Here is a 24,523-nt window from a genome sequence, read left to right as displayed (position 1 = left end):
AGGCTTCTATGACAGAGCGCCGGCATCACGTGACCTTCCGGTGCTCATTCATAGAGTGCCGGCAGTAGCACTGGAGGTCGTCTGAGACCTCCACCGGCTGCCCCACTAGACGCCAACGAATCTGAAGCGTGGGGGACAAGTCTAGGGGTGCACTAGTAAGTCGGGGGAGGGTAAGAGTGGCATATAGGTGGTTAAAAAGAATATCAGGGAGGCAAAGTGGCATAGGGAGTTAAAAGGAATATCAGGGAAGCAGAGTGGCATATAGGGGGTTAAAAGGTATATCAGGGAGGCAGAGTGGCATATAGGGGTGTTAAAAGGAATATCAGGGAGGCAGAGTGGCATATAGGGGTATAAGGCATATCTGGGGGTCAGAGTGGAATGTAGGGGCGTTAAAAGGCATATCTGGGAGGCAGAGTGGCATATAGGGGGTATAAGGCATTTCAGATGGCAGATTGGCATTTTAGAGAGGGAGAGTGGCATATAGGGGGTATAAGGCATAACGAGGCATTCAGCAACACCGAACACTCACCCCAGGACGCGGTCACAACCGCCACTGCGAGTGATTTTGCAGCACGACATTGAAAAAAAATAACAAAGTTGGAAAAGTTTGTTAGAGGGTCTCCAGACCCTCATGAGAACTCTGGCTCCACTTGCAGGTTGAATACAGGTACTGCATTCAACTATACAAGTCTATGTGAACTATGTGATTGGTAAAATATTTTGAAAATAATGAAAAAAACTATGGAAAAAAAGCTAAAAAAAGTGTTAACATTTAAAAATAATTATGCATCAGAGGAACCATCCAGTTCCAGCAAAATGTAAAAAAAAGTCCAAAAAGAATAAAATAGATAAAGAAAATAAAGTTTATTATTATGAGCAAGGACTAAAATTAGTGCTGTATCTTCCCAAAAATCTTGACATGGAAAGCGTTAAAAGTAAAAGCATTTCAAATACTGAAGGGGTGTCTAATTAAAAAAAATGAATGGCTTGATGGGGTAAATTGGAGTGGCCGGGCTCAAAGATAGGGAATAGGCAGTGGAGGCTCCTCCATAGGAGCACATGCGCACAAGAAATCTCAAAGTGCAATTAAAATGGATTTTTGATGAATTTTGCAATTTCTTTTTTTCTTTTTGTGCTTTGGGAAGCCTCCTGTCCCCTGATTTAGCCTGCCTATGCCTATTGCGTGTGCAATAGAAGAAAGACCCAATTTGGCTGAGCCACCCATTTGAACCCTGTTCGCACAATAAAAGCTAGGTGAACGGGGGAGGCACTCCCAGCTGTCAGCTCCCAGCCAACACATTCCCCGTCCAGCCCATAGTCTCCCCGCCCTCCCCAGTGACTGACGCAAGCCAGGAGGTGGGTCTAACAACTTTCTGCTTCACAGTCCCTTCCTGCAGTCACACTGACGATTGGCCCCGCCCCTTTCCTTATAGCGTCCACACTGCTCAGCAATTAATCTCACAGTAAGTATAAAATTAATATTTGGGCTGCTAAAAGTTAGGAGAGGTGGGGGTTAATTTAGGGGCAGTTATGGTTAATGGGGTGTTTAGGGTTAATTTAGGGGCAGTTATGGTTGATGGTGTGTTTAGGGTTAATTTAGAGGCAGTTATGGTTGATGGGGTGTTTAGGGTTAATTTAGGGACAATTATGGTTGATGGGGTGTTTAGGGTTAATTTAGGGGCAGTTATGGTTGATGGGGTCTTTAGGGTTAATTTAGGGATATGTATTTTAACCTGTACATTACGTGGTAAATATACATTTCATTTTCAAAATGTATATATTGTGAACCCCCATTGGAATTACCCACCAGCCGCCACTGGGCATAGGCACAGACTGACCAAAATGGGGGGGGGGGAAAGCCCACTTCCCAAATGTGTTTTTTTAGCCCCCAAAATACCAGACAAACCCATGCATGGGTGGTATCACTGTACTCGAAAGATGTTGCTGAACATCTTGTTTGAAAGTGACGTATACCAGGAGCTGTAAATCCCTACCTGAAGCGCAATTTTTGTGATTAAAAAAACACAAAATAAATTACTACCACAAAGTTTGACAAAGGGTGATAGTAGAATTAGTGTATGGAAATGGTTAAAATACCAGCATTTGAAATCCTTAAGGTGTCTAGTTTTTGAAAAATATATGGTTTGATGGGGTAAATTGCATTGGCCAGCTTCAAAGATACCCAAAATAGCACATCGGTGGGAGGTCCTGCTGGCGTCGGTGGGCAGTCCCGCTGATGTTGGGGGAGTTCCCGCTGACGTTGGGAGATTTGCTGCTGACGGTAGTGGGAGACACCCCCATTTAAAGGAAAAATGGGCGGGGAGTGTCAAGACCCGCTCCCATTCTCCCTGAGGTTTCAGGAGAAGCAGTGCTCACCCGGCAATACCAGTTCCCAGGTATGCTTATTGCCCAATAACTTGCAGAAAAAGTAAAAAAACATAAAGACATTGGGTATTTCTAAACTGAGGACAAATAGTAGAATCTATTTAGCAGTTTTTTTCATTAGCTTTAGTAAAAGATTTTTCAAATAAAAGTGAGAAAAAGGTTTTTTTCTTCAAAGTTTCATCATATTTTAATATTTTTTTTAAAGGAAATTAGACAATATGATCAAAACAATGGTATCTGAAGAAAGCCTTTCTTGTCCTGAAAAAACAATAAATGTGTGAGGAGAAATTTACATCTAACCACAAGCACAAAAGTGTTAAAACAGCCTCCGTCCTAAAGGGAACAAAAAGTAAAAAACGTCCTGGTCCTTAAGGTGTTAAATATGAAAAAATAGTTGACATTAATATTTACTAGTAAAACTATTTTTTCATATAGGGTAGTCTCATATTTAGGCTTCTTTTCTAAATTAATATTCAAATTTTGGTGGGGGCGTCTTATAATCAGGGCTGTCTTATAATCAAGCAAAAATTGTATTTTATTTGTTTTCTCTTATATTTTTTTATTAATATTCAATTACAGTTACAAAATGTATAATCAACATCCACAGCAGCATCAATTACAGTGCTTTGTAAATCAGTTTGTGCTTGTCAAACTTCAAAATGGCCAAATGGCACAGTGTGTGCTATATATTCTATCTAAAAACAACAAGAACAATATGAATCTGCTGATGTAGCATACAGGTGTTGTATAATATTCACTGATGCTTTATGTCAATGACCTGTGGTTTTAGCCATTTTAACAGCGCTATCGTGCTAGATATTACAACTGTTGTGAAATCCTCAGTGGTGGAATCAAAGTGCTTCAAATCAATGTTTAGTAATACAGAGCTATAGTGCTAGATTTTAAACTTCAGTCAGTCCAAAGACCAAACAGTTAATTTCCACTTCAGGTTCAATCATCCCATTGTTCTCACTTATTGTTGGAGGACCTCTTTACTTATTCAGCATCTTGCCATGATAATGTTCGCCCCTGTGGACCTTCCTCTAGAAGATGTGTCACTTGTCTCCTCTCAAGTCTGACTCGTAATCTAAATCCAGGTCATTGTCATCATCAACACTGTCATCAACCATGATGGTCATTGAGCATCTTCTTTTCCACCTGGGCAGAATGCCCTTTCTGCTGGAGATCTTCCCTCTTCTTCCTATGTTTTGGGACAAAAATAGATCTGCTGCTATCATCTGACAGTGGCACTGCTTGCTGCCCCTCTTTCCTCTGGAGACTGCTGCCAGTACTAACGGTACTGGAAACCCCAAGGGCAGTTGTGGTTGCACTGGTAGTGTTGGTTTTATTCCATGTTTTACCATAAAATAGCGCATAAGCTATCTTCGCAGGTATACAAATCCTGTATTTGTAGGTATACTGTAACGATTGGATGAGGAGGACCCCGGATGGCGAAGTGAGCCAGGCAAACAGGAACTAGGAGTAGCCAGGAGAGCTGGAACCGAGAATCAGGTCTGGTAACCAGTAAAGCAGGAAGCCGAATCAAATCCAGAAGAGTAGTCAAACAAGCCGAGTCAATAACAACAATCAGAGAAGAGGAGCCAAATCAGAAAACAGGAGCAAAGTCAGCAAGCCGGGTCAAACGAAGAAATAGTTACTGCAAGTTGCACAGGAAAACCACAGAATACACCAACCAAGGGTGACCCAGAAGAGGAAGTCCAGGTTTAAAAAGGGACAGGTGGAGGTGTGTCCTGCATTAAGGAGGTCACCCAAGGTTATAAGAAGACGTTACAGATGTAACGTGTAATATTATGTTTTGACCACACGGTGCTACACGCGGTGAAGACGCCGACCGGGTAGCGGTGGTACTCGCTGCCCGGGAAGCCGGCCGAGGAGGACCGGAGAGGCAGGTAAGTCCTTACATATACAATAATAATGTATGGAAATATAGCATTGCAGATATAGATCAACAGAACACAAAAGCCCAGCATTGCAGGTATAGATCAACTGGAAATCACATGTAAACTCAGCACTGAAGGCATAGAATTAGACATACAAATCCTATATTTGCAGGTATACAATAATAATGTATGGAAACATAGCATTGCAGATATAGATCAACAGAACACACAAGCCCAGCATTGCAGGTATAGATAAACTGGAAATCACATGTAAATTCAGCACTGAAGGTATAGGTCAAATAAACACATGGAAACAGCACTGCAGGTATTGATCAACTGAATAAGACATACAAACCCTGTATTTGCAGGTATACATAAATAATGTATGGAAATATAGCATAGCAGATATGGATGAACACATTAACACACAAACCCAGCTTTGCAGGTATAGATTAATTGGAATTCACTTAAAAACTCAGACATATTACAGATATAGATAAAACCCCCTAAATTACAGGCATAGATCACAGGTTGCACAACCCTAAACCAGCCCCGGTGTCCACACAGCCCACATAGAACCTGACCAGCACCCGGATAACACACATAGGACTTGCCATCTTTGTCCCCCAAACAGCCCAGCATGAATCGACTTTGTCCTGCAGACAGGCCTCTGTCTCCTTGCTCTGCCGCCCGAGCTAGAGGCCTCACGAAGGAGACACTTCATAAGTGCATTGTCCCGAATTGAGGCTTGACCCTAACTGGGCCCCTTGAAGTTCTCCGAACCTCCCGTCCATGCCTTGAGTGCTTGATGGGTCAGTCCACCCCCGGTTGGATCCATCAATTAGCAGCCATAACATCCCATTTTTGGCTACTTCTACTCTTCTACCCAGTCATTGATATGTACCTTCCTACACACAGTCCCTTCCACTTTACCTTATCAATGAGCACCAAAATAGATTTAAATGGCGCCAAAATTACTTGTAACAGTGGCAGATACACATGGTGACAAATGGACAAATCCTGACAATTTTTCTGCACCTTTGCAGCTTGTTTTTGTCAGTTTCGTCAGAGATGGTCCTCGTTTTCGACGATTTGTACAAACACATGGAACAGGCAATTTTCATTAAAAAGAAGGTTTGTACGCAAATGAATGCACAAGTCTAATATATATACCAATATTTTAGCAGATGAAATACAATGGCACAAAAAAAATAAAACGATAACTTACATGGTGATAAAGGCAAAAATGGCCTGTTGACGACCTTTAACGGTCCTGAAGCGTCATTAAATCAAAAAAGCTTAGAAAGATCACTTTCCTCGCTTAAACCGCGTTGCTGTAATGCATCGATGTCGAGGCGTTCAGTAACGCCAAGATCGGCATCAGGGGCCGTGTCTGGCCCATCCCTGGGGCGTCAACATCCACCATACACTGTATGGCGGTGGACGTCCGTTTTAAAAGAGTTTATGATCCAGTACCCGAGCATAAGCCTGTACCCGTGCATGAACCTGTACACATGCCTGGCCCGGTAGTACTCCGTTCCCGTCCGCCCCACCAGTGGGCCTCCATTCCCGTCCGCCCTACCAGTGGGCCTCGTCTGTGCCTGAACCTATACCTGGACCTGTACCTGAACCTGCCTGTGGGCTTACCTGCCAGTGGGCCCGCACCCGAGCCTGTACCTGTGCCTGAACCTGCCAGTGGGCTTACCTGCCAGTGGGCCCGCACCCGAGCCTGTACCTGTGCCTGAACCTGCCAGTGGGCTTACCTGCCAGTGGGCCCGCACCCGAGCCTGTGCCTGTACCTGCACCCGAGCCTGTGCCTGTACCTACAAATAAACCAATCCCGTTCCCGGGATCAAAAAATACCCTTATTATAACCCCACCCTAAAACATGACTTTTATTAATATGTTTATTAAAAGGTATAACCAAAAAAAGATTTTTAAAAACACCAGTGTCACCAGTCCTACCATAAAAGGTATACGTCACAGTAACATAAGCTATGTAACACTAACATACTGTTGATGGCTGCAGTCCTAACAACAGAAATAATTCAATTATGACCAGTGACAGAGGCTAAAACTCAGACAAGTAGCCCCCCTGACATGTTTCGCTCCTCAGAGCTTCATCAGAGGTCTGGGCTCATGGCTTCCAAAATGGAGACTGTTTGGCCTTATATCTCCTTTGTTAGTGACATCACGGATTCGGGGAGGGAACAATCATATCCAATGGTTACCGATGTATTAGATGTGTTGCCAGATCCAGCCAATTGCTTTAAAGGTGGCTAAGCATGACATCACCCACATAGTCCAATAGAATTCCATATACATGATGGGCAGTGGTTCTCTCCAATTCCCAAAGGTGAGCAGTCAAAGAAATTGACTGACAGTTATTCTCACCAATCATAGATGTTCCTTTCCACTCAGAACTACTCCTATTACTAGATCTCCTATCCATTGTAATTCTTATTATTCACATTACACCCGGTTCACCAATGCAAATTGCCAGGCAGCACAGTGGCTCAGCGGCCTATACCGTTGCCCTGCAGCACAGGGGTCTAGGGTTCAAATCCCACCAAGGACACCAAAAACCATCAAGGCACCACATCCAAAAAACACCAGTGCAAATTTACATCATTTTGGCATATTTACCGTACATAGTTATACGCTTCACAATTGAATAATTCCCTTCCCAAATATCCCTATCACAATGTAAGTCTCCATAACATGGCCATACCTCCATATAAAGTAAGTAAATCATTATCAGATAATCAATGTTACAAATCAGAGTCCTATTATTTAAAATCTACAAATAGGCTGAGAAGGAGAAACCTTCATTTAAACCTAGAGGACTCAAACTTTTGAGTCTATAGATCCACTTGGCTTCCTCTTTTAATAGTAATCGATCCAGATTCCCTTTTCGTGGACCAAGTTTAAGTTGAGAGATACCCCAAAACCTCAGAGACTCTAGATCTCCACCATGGAAAAAAATAACATGACGGGCCAAAGATGTTTCTTCTTTCCTCCTAATCGTGCCCAGATGTTGGGATATTCGTCTACGGAACTCCTGGATGGTTTTCCCTATGTACAATTTATCACAGCTACATTTAGCAGCATATACAATTCCCTTACTTTTACAATTTATGAATTGTCTGACTTCATAATTCCTGCCATCCACGGGATTCCGAAATGTTTTTACAGTAGGTAGATATTTGCAAAAGCTACAGTTCCCACATGAACCAACCAGTTGGGATTTCAATCACGTTCCTTTCTCTTTTTTTATCAGTCATAAAATGACTATGTACAAGCATGTCTTTAAGGTTAGGGCCACGTCTATATGTAATCATTGGTCTATTTCCGATTACATCTTTTAGGTCTGGATCAATGGTCAGTAATCTCCAGTGCCTCTTAAAAATCATTGACACCTCAGTAGAGTAGCATTCATAAGTTCCAATGCACCGTATCACTTGTGGGGAACCATTGTCTACCTTGTCTTCATGGAGTGCCCGATCTCTGCTGGTATTCTTTGCCCTTCTAAACGCTTTTTTTAAACACTTGATGGGGTATCCCTTAGCCATGAATCTAGACTTTAAATTCTCACATTCCTTTTGGAAAGTGAATTCCTCAGAGCAGTTTCTCCGTGCTCTGAGGTATTGAATCCGTGATGTCACTAACAAAGGAGATATAAGGCCAAACAGTCCCCATTTTGGAAGCCATTAGCCCAGACCTCTGATGAAGCTCTGAGGAGCGAAACATGTCAGGGGGGCTACTTGTCTGAGTTTTTAATTAGCCTCTGTCACTGGTCATAATTGAATTATTTCTGTTGTTAGGACTGCAGCCATCATCAGTATGTACGACCTAATATTAGTGTTACACAGCTTATGTTACTGTGACGTATACCTTTTATGGTAGGACTGGTGACACTGGTGTTTTTAAAAATCTTTTTTTGGTTATACCTTTTAATAAACATATTAATAAAAGTCATGTTTTAGGGTGGGGTTATAATCAGGGTATTTTTTGATCCCGGGAACGGGATTGGTTTATTTGTAGTTGTAACTTACCCTTGTCCCCGCTGGGGCATTATTTTGGAATTGTGCCTGTACCTGCACCCGAGCCCGTGCCTGTACCTGCACCCGAGCCTGTGCCTGTGCCTGTGCCTGCACCTGAGACTGTGCCTGTGCCTGCACCCGTACCTGCCTCAGCTCCCGTCTCTCTGCCTCAGCTCCCGAGCCTGTACCTGCCTCAGGTCCCGTCTCTCTGCCTCAGCTCCCTAGCCTGTACCTGCCTCAGCTCCCGTCTCTCTGCCTTTCCAGTTCTGCTACTCTGTCTGTACCTATCTCTCTGTCACCATGCATAAAGGGGTACAGACAGAGTCCCCCGTATCCCCTGCACATGGACTCCTACCAGACCTGCTCGCCCGGGTCCTGACATCAGGAGAGTCTCTCCAGACCCTCCTGAGAATCTGGCTCCACTTGTAGGTTGAATACAGGTAATGCATTCATTAGTGCCATCATGCAAATGATGTTGCGTCATTCACAAGATGGCGTCAACAATAGAGAACTGAATGAGTTCACAGAGGGTCTATCCAGCTCTTGAGCTCCTCCTACTGCATTCAACCATGCAAGGTCAATGGAGCCCAGCTCACTAATCTTTACTAATAAGTAAAAATTTAAAAAAAATTTACTTTTTTTTTTAAATATGGTAACGTAAAAATTCTCCACTGTCACCAAAAAAATAAACAAAAATACGTTTTTTATGAGCAAGTCCTACAATTCACGCTTTAGCTTCACAAAAATCCCCGCGTGAAAAGTTACAATATTGGCATTATAAATGCCCATAGGGTGCCTAGTTTTAAAAAATGTATGATTTGATGGGGTAAATTGAATTGGCCGGCTTCAAAGATGTTCCAAATATGGGACGTGGGCACAGACTGACCAGATGTCTAAATGGCAAAAAATACACACCTCACAAAGGTGGCCTTTTACCTCCCAAATAACGCAACAAACCCATGCATGTGGGATATCACTGCACTCGGGATATGTTGCTGAACACATATTGGGGTGTTGTTTGACAGGGACATATACCAGTAGCGGTAAATGTATACCTGAACTACAACGTGTGTGGGAAAAAAATTAAAAAAAAATTTACTACCATACAGTTTGACAAAGGCTGGTGGTAAAATTAGTGCATGGAAAGAGTTAAAATACCAGCATTTCAAATACCTTGGGGTGTCTAGTTTTCAAAAATATTTGGTTTGATGGGGTAAATTGTATTGGCTGGCTTCAAAGATACCCGACATAGGATTCCAATTTGAAAAATGAACATCTCTCAAAAAGGGCCTTTTAGTCCTCGAACAACATGAAAAACCCATGCATGTGGGGTATCGCTGCGCTCAGGAGATGTTGCGGAACACATATTGGGGTTTTATTTGGCAGTGACATATACCAGGAGCGGTTAATTTATACCTGGAATACAACGTGTGTGAAAAAATACAAAACATTTTTACTACCATAAAGTTTGACAAAGGCTGATGGTAGAATTAGTGCATGGAAATGGTTAAAATACCAGCATTTGAAATGCCTTGGGGTGTCTAGTTTTTAAAAATAAAATGTGTGTGACAGTTCTTTGCTATTTTGGCCTTTTCTGCAGGGTACCACAGTGGTTTCTTCAATTTTTTCTCTTACTGACAAACCTGATACAATTCTGTGTTGTCTTTAATAATCCAATTTTTAAATAATTCCATTTAAACTGTTCAGACTGGTAATGACTCCTTTGCACCTTTTCTAATTTTAGAAAAGTATTTTTTTCTAAAATTCTAAACTTTTGTTTTTGTGTGGTGTGATCCAGTCACTATTCTTATATATAAATCTGAGCTTTAGGTGAAAATAATCATATTCTTTTTACAGCTTCGTGAACAAAGCTAAAAAGCTCTTGCAATTTTCAAGAAGTGGCAAGAAATACAAGTTTAGAAATTAGTGTTAAAAACAAAAGGTACCAAGCTAGTGCTACAGTGCAGGAAAAAATTATTTGATCCCCTGCTGATTTTGTACTTTTGCCCACTGACAAAGATCATTGACAAGATCCTCCCGTCTAGTTCTGGGCTGATTCCTCGCCGTTCTCATGATCATTGAAACTCCATGAGGTGAGATCTTGCATGGAGTCCCAGGCCGAGGGAGATTGACAATTATTTTATGTTTCTTGTATTTATGAATAATCACACGAACTATCGTCACCTTCTCACCAAGCTGCTTGGCCATGGTCTTGTAGCCCATTCCAGCCTTGTGTAGGTCTACAATCTTGTTCCTGACATCCTTGGACAGCTATTTGGTCTTGGCCATGGTGGAGAGTTTGGAATCTGATTGATTGCTTCTGTGGAAGGTGTCTTTTATACGGCTAACAGGCTGAGATTAGGAACACTCCCTTTAAAACTCACAATCTCAGCTTGTTACCTGTATAAAAGACACCTGGGAGGACTTCGGGGAGGCGGGCCCTTGAGATGGCTGCTTTTTAATCACGCTCCTCATCTTCAACTAACATCTATAGTCATCTAACCGTCTCAAAACGAATTTTCAACCGTTACTCACTAATTTTTACTTCGGAGCTGCAATTTCCGCACATCGTGCTGCGGCCTGGGAGTTGAGGCCTCTTTTGAGCCTGTTGACCTGCTGTGGGGATTGCCCTACTTCGGCGCAGCATTTCCACGGACACATCAATATCATCTATCCGCTGGGACCCACTTACCTGCCTGCTCCGGTCTGGTAACAACTGGCAAAGCCTGCTACTTACCCTACTTGGTTTCGCTGTTCTGCTGCGGTGGCCTTGGCGAGTTGCCGTGCAGTCGGCGATATCGCTGGGGAATCGAGGTACACAGGTGGCGTGTTTTCAGGGTGTTGTGTTGGGGATTACGGGGCTGGCGAAGACTGTGACTGGCTGATTCTGACACCAGGTGTGCCATATTGCATCCGACGCCTGTTTTGCTTGTGGAGTGCCGCGTGAGTGAGGCCATCGATTGCATCGGCTGCATCATCTCCATTACATCAGCTTTCTACATCTGGCTGCCACTGATACATGCTGTGACCCTCTCCGGTACTTCGGCCCTGAACAAATCTAACGGGCGGTGAGGTAGGGCCCACCAGCGTGCTTGGCGGGCTTTCTTTATTAATATTTTTTTTTCGTTTTCTGCCCGACATTTGACTTTTTATTTTGCGTTTTTATTTTTGTTTTTTGTGTGACCACCTTTCAACATTAGTTTGATAAAAGGGTGCGGGGGGGGTTAGTTAGGTTGTCTGGGGGGGTTTGGGGTACGGGCCTTATCATCCACAGATTGCTCATTTCTCCATACTTTCTTGGCAACAAAATTCTAGACCAGCTGTACTTTGTTGGACCTTGGCATTAGTTAGTTGGGAGATAAAGGTGGGTTATAGTTAGGTTGGGTGGAGGGACTGGGACCAGGAAATCAAACAAAACATTTTTTTTTTTGCTGTAACCGATTGGGACATTTATTTTTCACTGTGCTGTGAAATCCTAAACGCCATGTTTTGGTTCAAAAAAAACAAAATGGGAAAAGTGTCACATTCTATTACACTATGTACTTGATATGTGCATTGGTTTCTGGTCACCATGGGGGGCTTGTTGGGACTCCCCTGGGTCAAGCTGGTTGGTGGCTTCTTGTGTATCACGGGGTATCGGTTAAGTGTCCATCCTAAATCACTTTGTACCTATGACACAATCTAGTTGTACTAACAGTTTGTCATCCTCTTTGCGCCTATTGTCCTGGAATGCTGAAGGCTTAAATACCCCGATTATGAGAAAGAAGGTTCTTAGTCATCTTAAACGTTTGCATCCAGACATTATATATCTTCAGGAGACACACTGGTGTGACCCTGCTCATAACGCCTTGAGGGCGCCCTGGCTCAGAGAGTGCTATTCCTTCATGTATGTTAAAAAATCTAGGGGGTTTCCATTTTATTTTCCAAAAGACTGCCTTTTGTGGTTGAGTCTAGGGACCCAGATGGAAGGTACATTATCCTCACTGTTAAATTATATACCAAAACATTTACGTTGGTTAATGTTTATGCCCCCTCTTTTGGACATACTACCTTTTTGAATAAAATCTATGAACTCCTCCTGGGAATGTCCGCTCCTAATGTTATCCTGGGGGTGAGTTTAATTTGGTGGCAAACTCTACCTTAGATGTTTCAGGGAGATCTGAGCGCTCAGCAGCATTATCCTCCCTGCCCATGCTGGAATACTTTTCTTTGAGGGATGGTTGGAGATACCTTAACCCAGTTGACAGACAGTACACTTTTTACTCCCACCCACATGACTAGTTCTCCAGAATTGACTACCTATTTATTCCAGACATACTCTTACATCGTTTGTTGGATGCGACGGTGGGCCAAATGGTAGTATCCGACCACGCTCCCATTTGGTTGGATGTTTGACTGAATGTCTCCCTTTGCACTTCTCGTAACTGGCGGTTTCCCTCATATCTCTATCACTCCGAAGCATTCAAAGCCTTTTTGATTGCAAAGTGTAATGATTATGTAGACGACAATCATGTCCACCTGGACAATCCGGATTTATTCTGGGGGGCCTCTAAACCTGTAATGAGGGGGCACATTATCGCCTATGTAGCAGGGCGCAGGTGGGAGGCTGAGGCACGGTTCACTCAACTAACCGATGATCTTTCCAGATCGTATGTTGCCTATAAAACATTCAATACGCCTCATACGGTGAAGGTTTACAAAGAGACCAAATCGCTATTTGAAGCTTGGGCCAATGAAAAGGCTCAACTTTCCCATAACTATGCTAGAAATGCCTTCTTCAGGTGGGTTAATAGATCCGGGAGACTCCTAGCGAACCTGATTCAATATTCAAAAACGGCTCATCATCCTGTTGTACAAATCTCCAACACTGCCCGGGAGGTGGTATAAGACCCTAATGATATCACACAATTGTATGCAGACTATTTAGAGAACTTCTATAAAGAAGATCCGGCTGACCCGAATATGGTTTCTCACATTTTTCATAGAGCTAATATTCCTAAATTATCGCCTGCAGATAGGGAGCAGCTTATAGCTTGTAGCCGGTGGTACCCCTCCCAAAGAGTTTACAGCATCCAGGATTATTGTCCTCCCCAAACCTCTTAGAGACCCTACAATATTATCCTCTTACAGACCTATCTCCTTATTAAATCAAGACCTAAAAATTTTTGCAAAAATCATGGCTGCTCGTTTACAGCCTATCTTAATGAAACTCATATCTGCTTCTCAAACAGGTTCTGTGACAGGTCACCATTCTACCCAAAATGTCAGGAATGTGATTGCGGCTATTATGGCCTCTAAACTCAAAAAAATAAAAAGGGTATTATAATAAGTTGTGACGTGGATAAGGCCTTTGATAGGATTTCCTGGTCTTATCTTTTTTTTTTAATTTCATCATTTTGGTCTCCCATTTATTCATGCCTTCAGAGCTGTATATAACTCCCCCATGGCTCAACTAACAGTAAATAATATTACGTCTAATTGGTTTCCCTTGGGTAAGGGTACACGGCAGGGTTGTCCACTGTCCCCACTCTTTGATCTTGCTATCGAGCTATCTGCAGAACTTTCGATAATACGTATTATCGAAAGTTCTGCAGACTTTCAGGGAGTCTCGGTTGGGTCTGCCGACATGAAAGTTGCTGCCTTTGCCGATGATCTCTTGCTGTTCCTATCTGTTGGAACACTTTCAAATGGCCTCAGGGTTTCTGGTTGATGAACAGAAAACAGAAGCGCTTCCCATTTTTCCGCAAGCTAGGCAGAAATGGGGAAATAACTTCCTATTTAAGTGGACTCCCTCCCCCACTTTGAAATATTTGGGGCTTAATATCCCGACTAATCTATCACACCTTTATCAGTTATATTTTGTTCCATTGTTACGTCACATGGAACGCTCCCTTAAAACTTGGTCTAAATTTCATCTTTCCTTCCTGGGGCGCTGCCACTTATATAAAATGGTTATCTTCCCGAAACTGCTCTATCCACTTCAAAAGTTGCGAATTACCTTAAAGAAAAAGGATGTTTTGTTCAATAATAAGATTCTGCGACAATTTTTATGGCACAACAAAAATGATCAAACTCCAACAACCGGTCCATAATGGTGGCGCAAACTTGCCAAACTTATCTGATTATAACTTAGTAGCTACCGTATTTACCCGATTATAAGACAAGGTTTTTTTCAAAGCAAATGCTCTGAAAAATTCCCCCATCTTATAATCGGGGTCGTCATACAATCAGACCTCAAATAGGTCTGACTATGAGACTGAGATACAGATCCCCGTCGCGCTGCAGGGGACCTGGATCCTCCTGCCCCCCCCGATAACTTACCGGTGCATCTGAGTCCCCGGTGTGTAGCCGGGGCAGCAGACAAACCCCCGCTGCTAACCACACCTCCTTACGGCTGCAGCGGAAGTTGCCTACGCGAATCGCGTAGACGTCTACATGCTGCCCGGACAACACACCGGGAGTCAGAAGCACCGGTAAGATTTTTTACTTTCAATAGTTTTTTATTAATTTTCAAAGAAATAAGAAGTACAAATAACACAAATAGTAATACATGGGAGACAGTCACAGCTGTCAGTTATGATCAAACCAAGACAGTCGCAGCTGTCATTACAGTGAAAACTCAAACCATCTTGATAAGCATGTATCTCAGTTACATTTTAACGTTATAAGGTAATAAAAAACGTAAACAAGAAAACTTCCCTGTAAAGGAAGAGGAACAGAACAGTATGCCTGAGTGAATTTTAAAAATCATAAGTGTATATCTGCTCAAGTATTTTATAGTGAATAGTTTTAATAGTTGTCATGCCATACCAGTAATGATGACTGTAGTTACAGATAGCATTTGTTAAATTGAAGAGAGTTGGTCTGGAATCCTTAAATATACTAAAGAACCTCAAATATCTATACAATAGGATGAAGAATACCATGGTTTCCATCTGATAGAGAATTTTGTGTTGCCTGAACCTCAAGCTAGAATTTTTTCGTAGGAATATGTAGTATTTAGTTTGGAAATGACTATATCAATAGAGGGAATCTCCACAGTTTTCCATTTGCTTGCAAGAGTGTTTTTTGCAATAATGCAAATGATCCAGAATAATTCCCGTTATTGTGGGGAAACATTTTGTATCCCTAGAAAAAGTAAAATTAATTGAGGCGACCAATTTATAGGGCAGTTTAATATCCTAGAAAGAAGGCTTTTACACTCTACCCAATATTATTGTCAGGGGAGGGATGGCAGCCTAAGGCCTGGGGGGCAAGTCTAGTTAAGTGGCCCGTTGCGCCACCGAATCAGCCCACTATACATGCCCATCTTTTCCTGATTTTCTAACGCATATTGATGTAATGTGATGGGACTGGCAGTAAAAAAAATTATGTTTAATACATTAAAAAACAGCGAATCTTTGTAACAAAATAAAATTTAAATATGGAAAAATTGGACCCTAGGCATTTCCTTGGGCCCCTGTCTGTAATTATCCCCAGAGTCCCTTTGTCCCTCATTCACTAAGCCACACCTCTGTTTTACTTACTCCCGGTAGTTCAGGTATAGATCAAATAAACAACACATGTAAACAGCACGTGCATGTATAGATCAACTGAATAAGAAATACAAATCACATAACAACTAAGCATTAAATGTATAGATAAAACCCCCTAAATTACAGGCATAGATCACAGGATGCACATCCCCAAAGCCAGCCCTGGTGTCCACACTGCCCACATAGAACCCGACCAGCACCAAGATAACATTAACAAATTACAGTCCAGAGTGAGCCAACTTTATCCCCAACAGCCCAGGGTGAGCCAATTTTGTCCCCAAACAGCCTGCCCTGACACCAGTACAAGCTCTGCAACACCGACACCCAAACACACACACCAGTGCAAGCTCTGCAACACCGACACCCAAACACACACACCAGGACAGGCTCTGCACACACCGACACCCAGACACACACACCAGGACAGGCTCTGCCACATCAACATCCAAACACACACCAGGACAGGCTCTGCCACACAGACGCCCAAACACACACACACACACACCAGGACAGGCTCTGCACACTGATATCCAAACACACACACCAGGACAGGCTCTGCGACACTGACACCCACATCCAAAATGCTTTCCACACTGGTTTGTTTGTTTGTTTTTCCCCCTTGTGTATTGATGCCCAGCCAGCTCCCCCTTTGGTTTTAATGTATTTCCCCCCACACCCTTGTGTATTGCCCCATGTGGATTTGTGCCCCCAGCCAGACCCCTTTGTACATTATGCCCCTTGTATATTGCCCCATGTGGATTTGTGCCCACAGCCAGCCCCCTTTGTACTTTATGCCCCAACACCCTTGTGTATTGATTTATGTGATGTCCCCAGCCAGCCCCCTCCCTTGTGTATTGATGCCCCCCTTTGCATTGTTAATGACTGACCCATGTAATTTGAACCCAGCCCCTCACCTTTGTGTATTGATTTATGTGGTGCCCTAACCACCTTTTTGTGTACTTATACCCCCTAGCCACCCCATTTTGCATTTAATTGTTGTCCCAATGCAGCCCCCTTCCCTTTGAATATGGCTCCCCTTCCGCCTATTACCCCAACTATTTTTTTTTTAATTGGCAGAAATGATATGGTTGGTACCCAGGTTAAGTATCCTAACTTTTTTCATTAGCTGAAGCAGCAAAAGTGTATTTTTTTATTTTTTTAATACTTACGTTTTTGCCTCATCGATTACACAGGCTTTGTCATTAAGGGGTTAAATGATAATATGACAGGTGACCGTATGTGTTGATGTTTTCCATAACTGCGGGTAAAGATGTTTCTGGCGTGGCGAGGGAGAGGATGACATCATCCGCATATAGAGAGATGAGATGATCTCTACCATTAATACTCTGTCATCCAGTCAAAGGGCCTGAGCCAGTGGCTCCATGGATAAGATATAAATTAAAGGGGAAAGAGGGCACCCCTGTCGTGACCCATTTGTAATATTGAATTCCTCAGATAAGGCACCATTAGATAAAACTTTCGCTGAGGGGTTGGAATATAAAGATGACACTGCCAGCAATATACTACCAGTAAAACCCATATGTTCTAATACCGAGAAAACATATGACCAGCGCAACCTATCAAAAGATAGGCATCTAAGGCGAGGATCAAAGCAGGGGTGCTGTCCTCCTCAATATAATGGAAGATATTTAATAGTCTTCTGGTGTTGTCAGAGGTCTGACGGCCCGAGACAAAACCCGACTGTTCTTGGTTCACCAGATGTGGGAGAATTAAGGCAATTCTATTAGCTAGGACTTTTGCATATATGTTTAGGTCCTGATTCAGTAGAGAGATCGGTCTAAAATTTTGAGGGTGGTCAGTCGATTTGCCTGGTTTTGGGAGGGTGGTGATCAGGGCTTGTAATTTTTTTTTGGGCAGTGAACCACTGGACATAGCCACCCGACTAAGTTTCGTAAATAGGGGGACAGACTAGTGTTATAGGTTTTATAATATATGCTAGTAAAACCGTCAGGGCCAGGGGCCTTGCCGGATGGAAGAGAACGTATGGTTTTTTGAATCTCTTCTGTGGTGATCTCCTCGTTTAATTTATTTAATTGGAAAGAATTCAATCGTGGTAGATGTAAGCGGTCCAGATATGTCTGAATAGCTTTTATGTGATCTGGGGGGGGGATATAATCGAGTCTATTAAGTTATATAAATGAGAATAATAGGTTTTAAAACCATTAGAGATGTCAAATGGGGAGAAGAGCTTATTGTTAGAGGTCAGGTGAATGAGAAAAGGAATGCGGGAATTTAATTGTCGCTTTTTTAAGCGATGTGCTAATAGTTTACCCGTTTTATTGTCTTGAGCGTAATAGTGGGCTTGTGTCTTTCGGTGGACTTTTTCATATGTTGTCAGCATGTGGCAACGGAGATCGCGTCTAGTATATCAGATGGTGAGGCTAGTATATCAGATGGTGAGGCTATATTAGCTTGTTCTGTATTTCGCAATTTAGTCAGGAGATCCGTTAATTGTTTTTCTCTTTGTTTTTTGAGTATGGATCCGTATTTAATACATAAACCTCGAATCACTGCTTTATGACAATTCCATACAGATATGGGGCTTTCTACAGAGGGTGCATTAATTTTGAAATACTCCTCAATATCAGTATGTAAACGTTTTGAACATTCCTGGTGAGACAGTAAGAAAGGGCTAATGCGCCATTGATGGACTCCATGCGAGGATATCTCATCGTCAAGCGTGAGTGTGATTGCCGCATGGTCGGACCATGTTATAGTTTCGATAGTTGAAGCTAATATGGATCGTAAAAATATTCTATCCACCAGGAACATATCCAAACGTGAATAGGTGTTATGTGCTGCTGATAAATTAGTATAACCCCTCTCTGTTCTGTGATTGATCCTCCAGGTGTCATAAAGGTCTCTTTCCCACATCCATGATGATAAGAAAGTGGGTTGGGTTCTAGAGAGTGAGGTAGAATTTAGATTAGTGTCCATTACGGTATTAAAATCGCCACATAAAATATATGAGCCCCATTGTACCTTGCTAGCAACTTTAAGTAGCTTATTAAGAAATTGTGATTGTCCAACATTAGGGGCATAAAGAGAGATCAATGTCCGGAAAGATTTTTTATTTTTGGGGGGGTGTTAAATGGGGGGCATAAGGCATTTCTGTAGGCAGAGTGCTCTATGATATGCCTTTTAACCCCCTTAATGCCACTCTGCCTCCAGAAATGCCTTTTAACCCCCTAAATGCCAGATTGGCATATAGGGGTATAAGGCATTTCTGGAGGCAGAGTGGCATATAGGGGGTCAAAAGGCATATCATGGGGCACAGTGGCATATAGAGGGTTAAAAGGCATATCATGGGGCACAGTGGCATTTAGAGGGTTAAAAGGCATATCATGGGGCACAGTGGCATATAGGGGGTCAAAAGGCATATCATGGGGCACAGTGGCATATAGAGGGTTAAAAGGCATATCATGGGGCACAGTGGCATTTAGAGGGTTAAAAGGCATATCATGGGGCACAGTGGCATATAGGGGGTTTAAGGCATTTATGGGGCAGAGTGACAAGCCTGGGGGCAGATGTGCATAACTGGGGGGCAGGTTGGAAAATACAAGGAATTAAAAACAAAATATTTTTCTCAATCATAGCTTTTATTAAAAAAAATAGTTTACATAGTTTACATTAATTAACATTTACTAGTAAAACTTTTTTCCTATAGGATCGTCTTATACTCAGGCTTTTTAGTTTTTTTCCTAAATTAATATTCAGATTTTGGGGGTGGTCTTATAATCAGGGTCGTCTTATAATCGCAAATGCGGTAATTAACACTTTGCGGTAGATTGGATTCAAGCTCGTTCTACATTTGTCAACTTTCCCCTGGAACAACAGCTGTCCCCACATTGTCTCCTCATTTCCTTGGCCTCCCTCCTGCATCTGGTGTCCAACTCCCTCTTTTATTACACGTCACGGGCATGGGAGCGTGTTCGACGCCGCATGCATTTGGATCCTAGTTGCTCCAGATTTCTCTCCCTGGTACATAAGGGTTCCATCATGGCAGGGAGGATGTTATCTTTAGTCTAGCTCATGTGGTGGTCATTTGGTAAATGATTTCTTAGATCAAAAATCAGGTAAATTACTCACCTATACACAATTACAGACAAAATTCTCCTGTATAGTGATCCATCCTATCCATTACTTACAGCTCCGCAATTCTGTACATACCATCTCTCCCAGTCTCACGGGTAGTAACTTAAAAAATGTCCTAGATTCTTTCACATTATTATTTTCTCTCCAACAGCTACGTATGGCAACCATTTATAATATCTTTAGACCCAAAATGGAGGGAGATACGCAAGGGGCTTAGACTCTAGAGATCACAGTGAAATGTTTTGGAAAATACTACATAAGGCCCATGTCACTCCCAAGCTTCGATATTCCATGGGTCTTGCTGACCATTCCCAATGCCCGAAATGTCAAACGTCAAGTGCAGATCTCATTCATGGTCTATGGTCGTGCGGGCCTATTGTCCTATTCTGGAAGGAGTTGCAGGATTATATAACTGGAGTCCTGGGTATCCTCTTCCAAACTACGGCGGAATGGGCGGTGTTTGGATTATTTCCACAAACTCTACACCGCAGTGCTTTCCGAGCCGGGCCCATTCTTAGCATCCTTTCAGCTGTAGGTAAACAAGCCATTCTATCCCAATGGATATCGCCTCAGCCACCTTCTTTGGAAATGGTTAAATCCCGAGTACAATTTTTGTTCCAAATGGATTGGATTGAATCCATTCTACACAAGGAAAGTAAGGTTAAGAATCTTTTTAATAGGTGGTCACCATACATAGCGACCCCGAGTCATGATATTGTTTGATGTCATAATGCACATTACTACTGTTATTTTATATGACGCCTTCCCGATTAATAACTTATTTCACTGAGTAAAATGCAAACCAATGTATAACTTATTTGAAATGCCTTATTCTGGTTATTCTGGATAAGCAAGAATCCTGCTGCCTGTGCCTTGCCTAGCTTTCCTGAAACAACTCAAGCCCTCTACAGACCACCATATGAAATCAAGCATTAAGAGATGCATTTGCAAGAATAAAAATGCTTTTCTGAGCCATCACAGTCTCCTATGCAGACCACCCTGTGAAACCAAGCTGTGTCTGTGTCACAGCTCTCGTCACAGCAATCCTTTACGCCCCTCCATCAGCAGACACAGGCAGATGCGTCGTCTGAGCTCTGCGGTTGCTGTACTCCACTCTTCTATGTGGATGATGCAGGCTTTTTCCTGGAGGTGTGATTGTACAGAATGGTGTCATCAGAGAACCCCATATTCAAACATAAAAGCCCTTTCTTCATAAAAGCCCTTTCAATCTAATTGGTTAACAGTTAGCTGGTATCTGTATCAGTAGCTTAGCACTTTCTCTGCTTTACCCATTTTGATTACCTGGTGTACTTTGGCAATCCATTGACCTTCCGGCTTGCACCCTGACTTCCTGCTTTTGGATTTAACCCTTTGTATCCTGATGCCTGGTTAGTATACAATCGGCCATTCGATCATTGGGGCTCAACCCCTGGGTAGTTTTGATTGTTCCTGTATATACAAAATTTAGCCCTATAGGACCCACAGTAGAGCTTCAAAAATACCCCTCCATATTTCATTACCAAATAATAAACCTTGCAGAATTTTATCCAAGCTGAACCGTCGGTAAAATAAATTTGTTTTCCCAAAATGAATTCGGCTAACTAAACGAAAATGTTGTCCAAAACAATTTTGTTTCTCATGCACAATCCATATCTGTATGGTATAGAAAAGGTAACAACTAGGAACTAAGGTAACACCTTGGAAACAAGATAATTCTCAAACAACTCAGGATATTTTACAAGCTAAATATCTAAGACCTTTGTACTGTGTTAAAAGTAAGGGTAGCTATCTTAACTTGCGTTAACCAGGAATGTATTAAAGTACCGTATTTGGTTGATTATAAGACACAGATTTCTTTAGAGCAAATGCTTTGAAAAATAGCCCTTGTCTTATATTTGAGGTCGTCTTATAATCAAACCTCAAATAGAGGTCTGACTACAAGACTAAGCTCCAGATCCCCCGCAGCACGCTGGAGCTTCTATGACGGAGCGCCAGCGTCACATGACCTTCCGGTGCTCCACCACAGAAGCCCTGGTGGAAGTAAGGGCCAGCAGAAGTGGAGGTTGTCTGCACTCATCACGCAGACGTTCGCCAGCTGCCAGAAAAGAGGATTCCCCGCAGCACTGTTGGGGACCTGGATCCTCCTCTCTGGCAGCCGGTGAACGTCTGAGTAATGCGCGCAGACAACCTCCACTGCTACCCGACACTTTCGCCGGGGCTTCTATAATGGAGCACCGGAGTGACGTGACATTTTATAGTACCCGTGCTCAGTCATAGAAGTCACAGCTGAAGTCAAGGGTAGCAGAGGAGGTTGTCTGTGCACATTGTGCAGACATCCAATGGCTGCTCCCACTTGACACCAGGGAGTCTGGAGCACGCAGGACAAGTCTAGGGATGCATCGGTAAGTCGGGGGGGGGCATATAGGGGGGTATAAGACTATCGGGGGGGCAGATTGACAAGTAAGGGGGTATAAGGCATATCAGGAGGGCAGAGTGGCATATAGGGGGTATAAGGCATTTCTGGGGCAGAATAGCAAGCTGTGGGGCAGGATGGCAAATAAAAGGAAATAAAAACAAGAAAATGCATTTTTCTTAATCATAGTTTTTATTAAATATGAACAAATAGTTCATAGAATAAAAATAATATTTACTAATAAAACTTTTTTTATTATAGGGTAGTCTTATATTCTGGCTTTTTCTTTTTTCCTAAATTAATATTCAAATTGTGGGGGCTTGTCTTATAATCAGGGTTATCTTATAATCAAGCAAATGTGGTACATTTAAAACTGTGTCATAGTGTAACACAGTATCACACAGCACAATGACTGATCCTAACAGTGTTTTACAGACGTCCTACCTCATAATTAAATATATGGAATTGAAGCCTCAGTACAAGAACACACTATTAAACTGGATATAATGTCTCTGCAATAACATTTGAGAAAACTGTGTTGTATAATATTAATGTTTTGATTGTGCGTAGGGAAAAGCACAATGTTGTGATATACTCGGCCGCATACTACAGGGATACATTTTATCTATTATTTGATCGATTCTTGAGTCCTCTGATTTTATTTTTGGATATTGACATCCTCTATTGGTGTTTAAAATCATTTTTTAAACTTAATTTCCTGTAATCTGCATTAAATAACCCATTGTACAGCGCTAGGGAATTTGATGGCGCTATTTAAAACAATAAATAATAATAATAATAAATAAATAATTTAAAAAAACATTATGAAGTATGTTAGAATGAATACAAGATATCAAAGATGCCGATTATTAAACCAGACATACCAGTATAAAGAAAGTCTTTTACTGTAGTTTATAAGTTAAAGAACTTGTAGGTTTTCTTATACAAAACATATACCGGTACTATAAAATATGCGACAAGTAATACAAGAAATTAAAGATACAGATTATTAAATCAGATATATCCGTATATCAGCGCAAAAAGATTTGTGCACATTATAAAGAGGGGTCATACTTATGAATAACTTGGTAAGATTTGACATCAGTACGAAAACATGTAACACAAATTAATGTAACTACAATCAATCCATTAACATGTTAAAATCATATCTGGAACTATATCTATATTACTGAGAATGATTAAAACATCTTTATTATATCCACCAAAATGAGTAGAAAACAATATTAATAATGCAAAAAAGCCCTCTTTCCTTTTACTAAAATAGTCAAATGAACTAGAAATAAATCAACTTGTTAATATTGATTTTTTTCCAGACAATATAACTAATGAACTAAGCTGAAGCCTTTTAAACTCACCTTGTTTCTGAATAGTTTGCTGCCGATTACAAATTTCCCTGTAAAATTAGATGGCCCACAGCTCATATCTGTTTCTATAAGTGAATGAACACGTTTCACTTTACAGTTAATGTTTTTGCTTTGCTGTGCTCCCAATGCTGCACCCTTCACAGCTCATAACTGTTTATATACATAGACAAACACGTTAGTTTACTTTACAGTCAATGATTTTGCCTTGCTGTGCTCATGATGTTTCACCCTTCACATATCTCCTAACGAACCTGATTCAATATTCAAAAGCGGCTCATCATCCTGTTGTACAAATCTCCAACACTGCCCAGGAGGTGGTATCAGACCCTAATGATATCACACAATTGTATGCAGACTATTTAGAGGACTTCTATAAAGAAGATCTGGCTAACCCGAATATGGTTTCTCACATTTTTCATAGAGCTAATATTCCTAAATTATCGCCTGCAGATAGGGAGCAACTTGCTGCACTATTTACCCCCCTGGAAATTTCAACTATAATTAAAAATCTCCCTAATGGTAAAACCCCAGGCCCTGACGGTCTTAGTGCAGAATACTACAAGCTTTTAACAACATATGTACCGGTGCATCTTCCCGAGATCTATAATCATTTTCTAGCCGGTGGTACCCCTCCCAAAGAGTTTACAGCATCCAGGATTATTGTCATCCCCAAACCTCTTAGAGACCCTACAATATTATCCTCTTACAGACCTATCTCCTTATTAAATCAAGACCTAAAAATTTT

At 41.8% G+C, this 24,523-nt stretch overlaps 1 protein-coding gene across 1 annotated transcript in view; it reads right to left on the bottom strand.

Moving 5' to 3' along the window:
- The window catches only part of LOC128467394 (3-galactosyl-N-acetylglucosaminide 4-alpha-L-fucosyltransferase FUT3-like), a 29,612-nt gene extending 5,701 nt beyond the window's left edge, over window positions 1-23,911 (bottom strand). The window contains exon 1 of the mRNA XM_053449037.1: window positions 23,770-23,911. The gene's annotated coding sequence lies outside the window, so the exon portion shown is untranslated. The remainder of the gene's footprint in view (window positions 1-23,769) is intronic.
- Between the last annotated feature and the right edge of the window lie 612 nt (window positions 23,912-24,523).

Source organism: Spea bombifrons, chromosome 10, assembly GCF_027358695.1.
Source record: "Spea bombifrons isolate aSpeBom1 chromosome 10, aSpeBom1.2.pri, whole genome shotgun sequence".
Taxonomy (NCBI): Eukaryota; Metazoa; Chordata; class Amphibia; order Anura; family Pelobatidae; genus Spea; species Spea bombifrons.
This window is presented reverse-complemented; position numbering and strand designations above follow the sequence as displayed.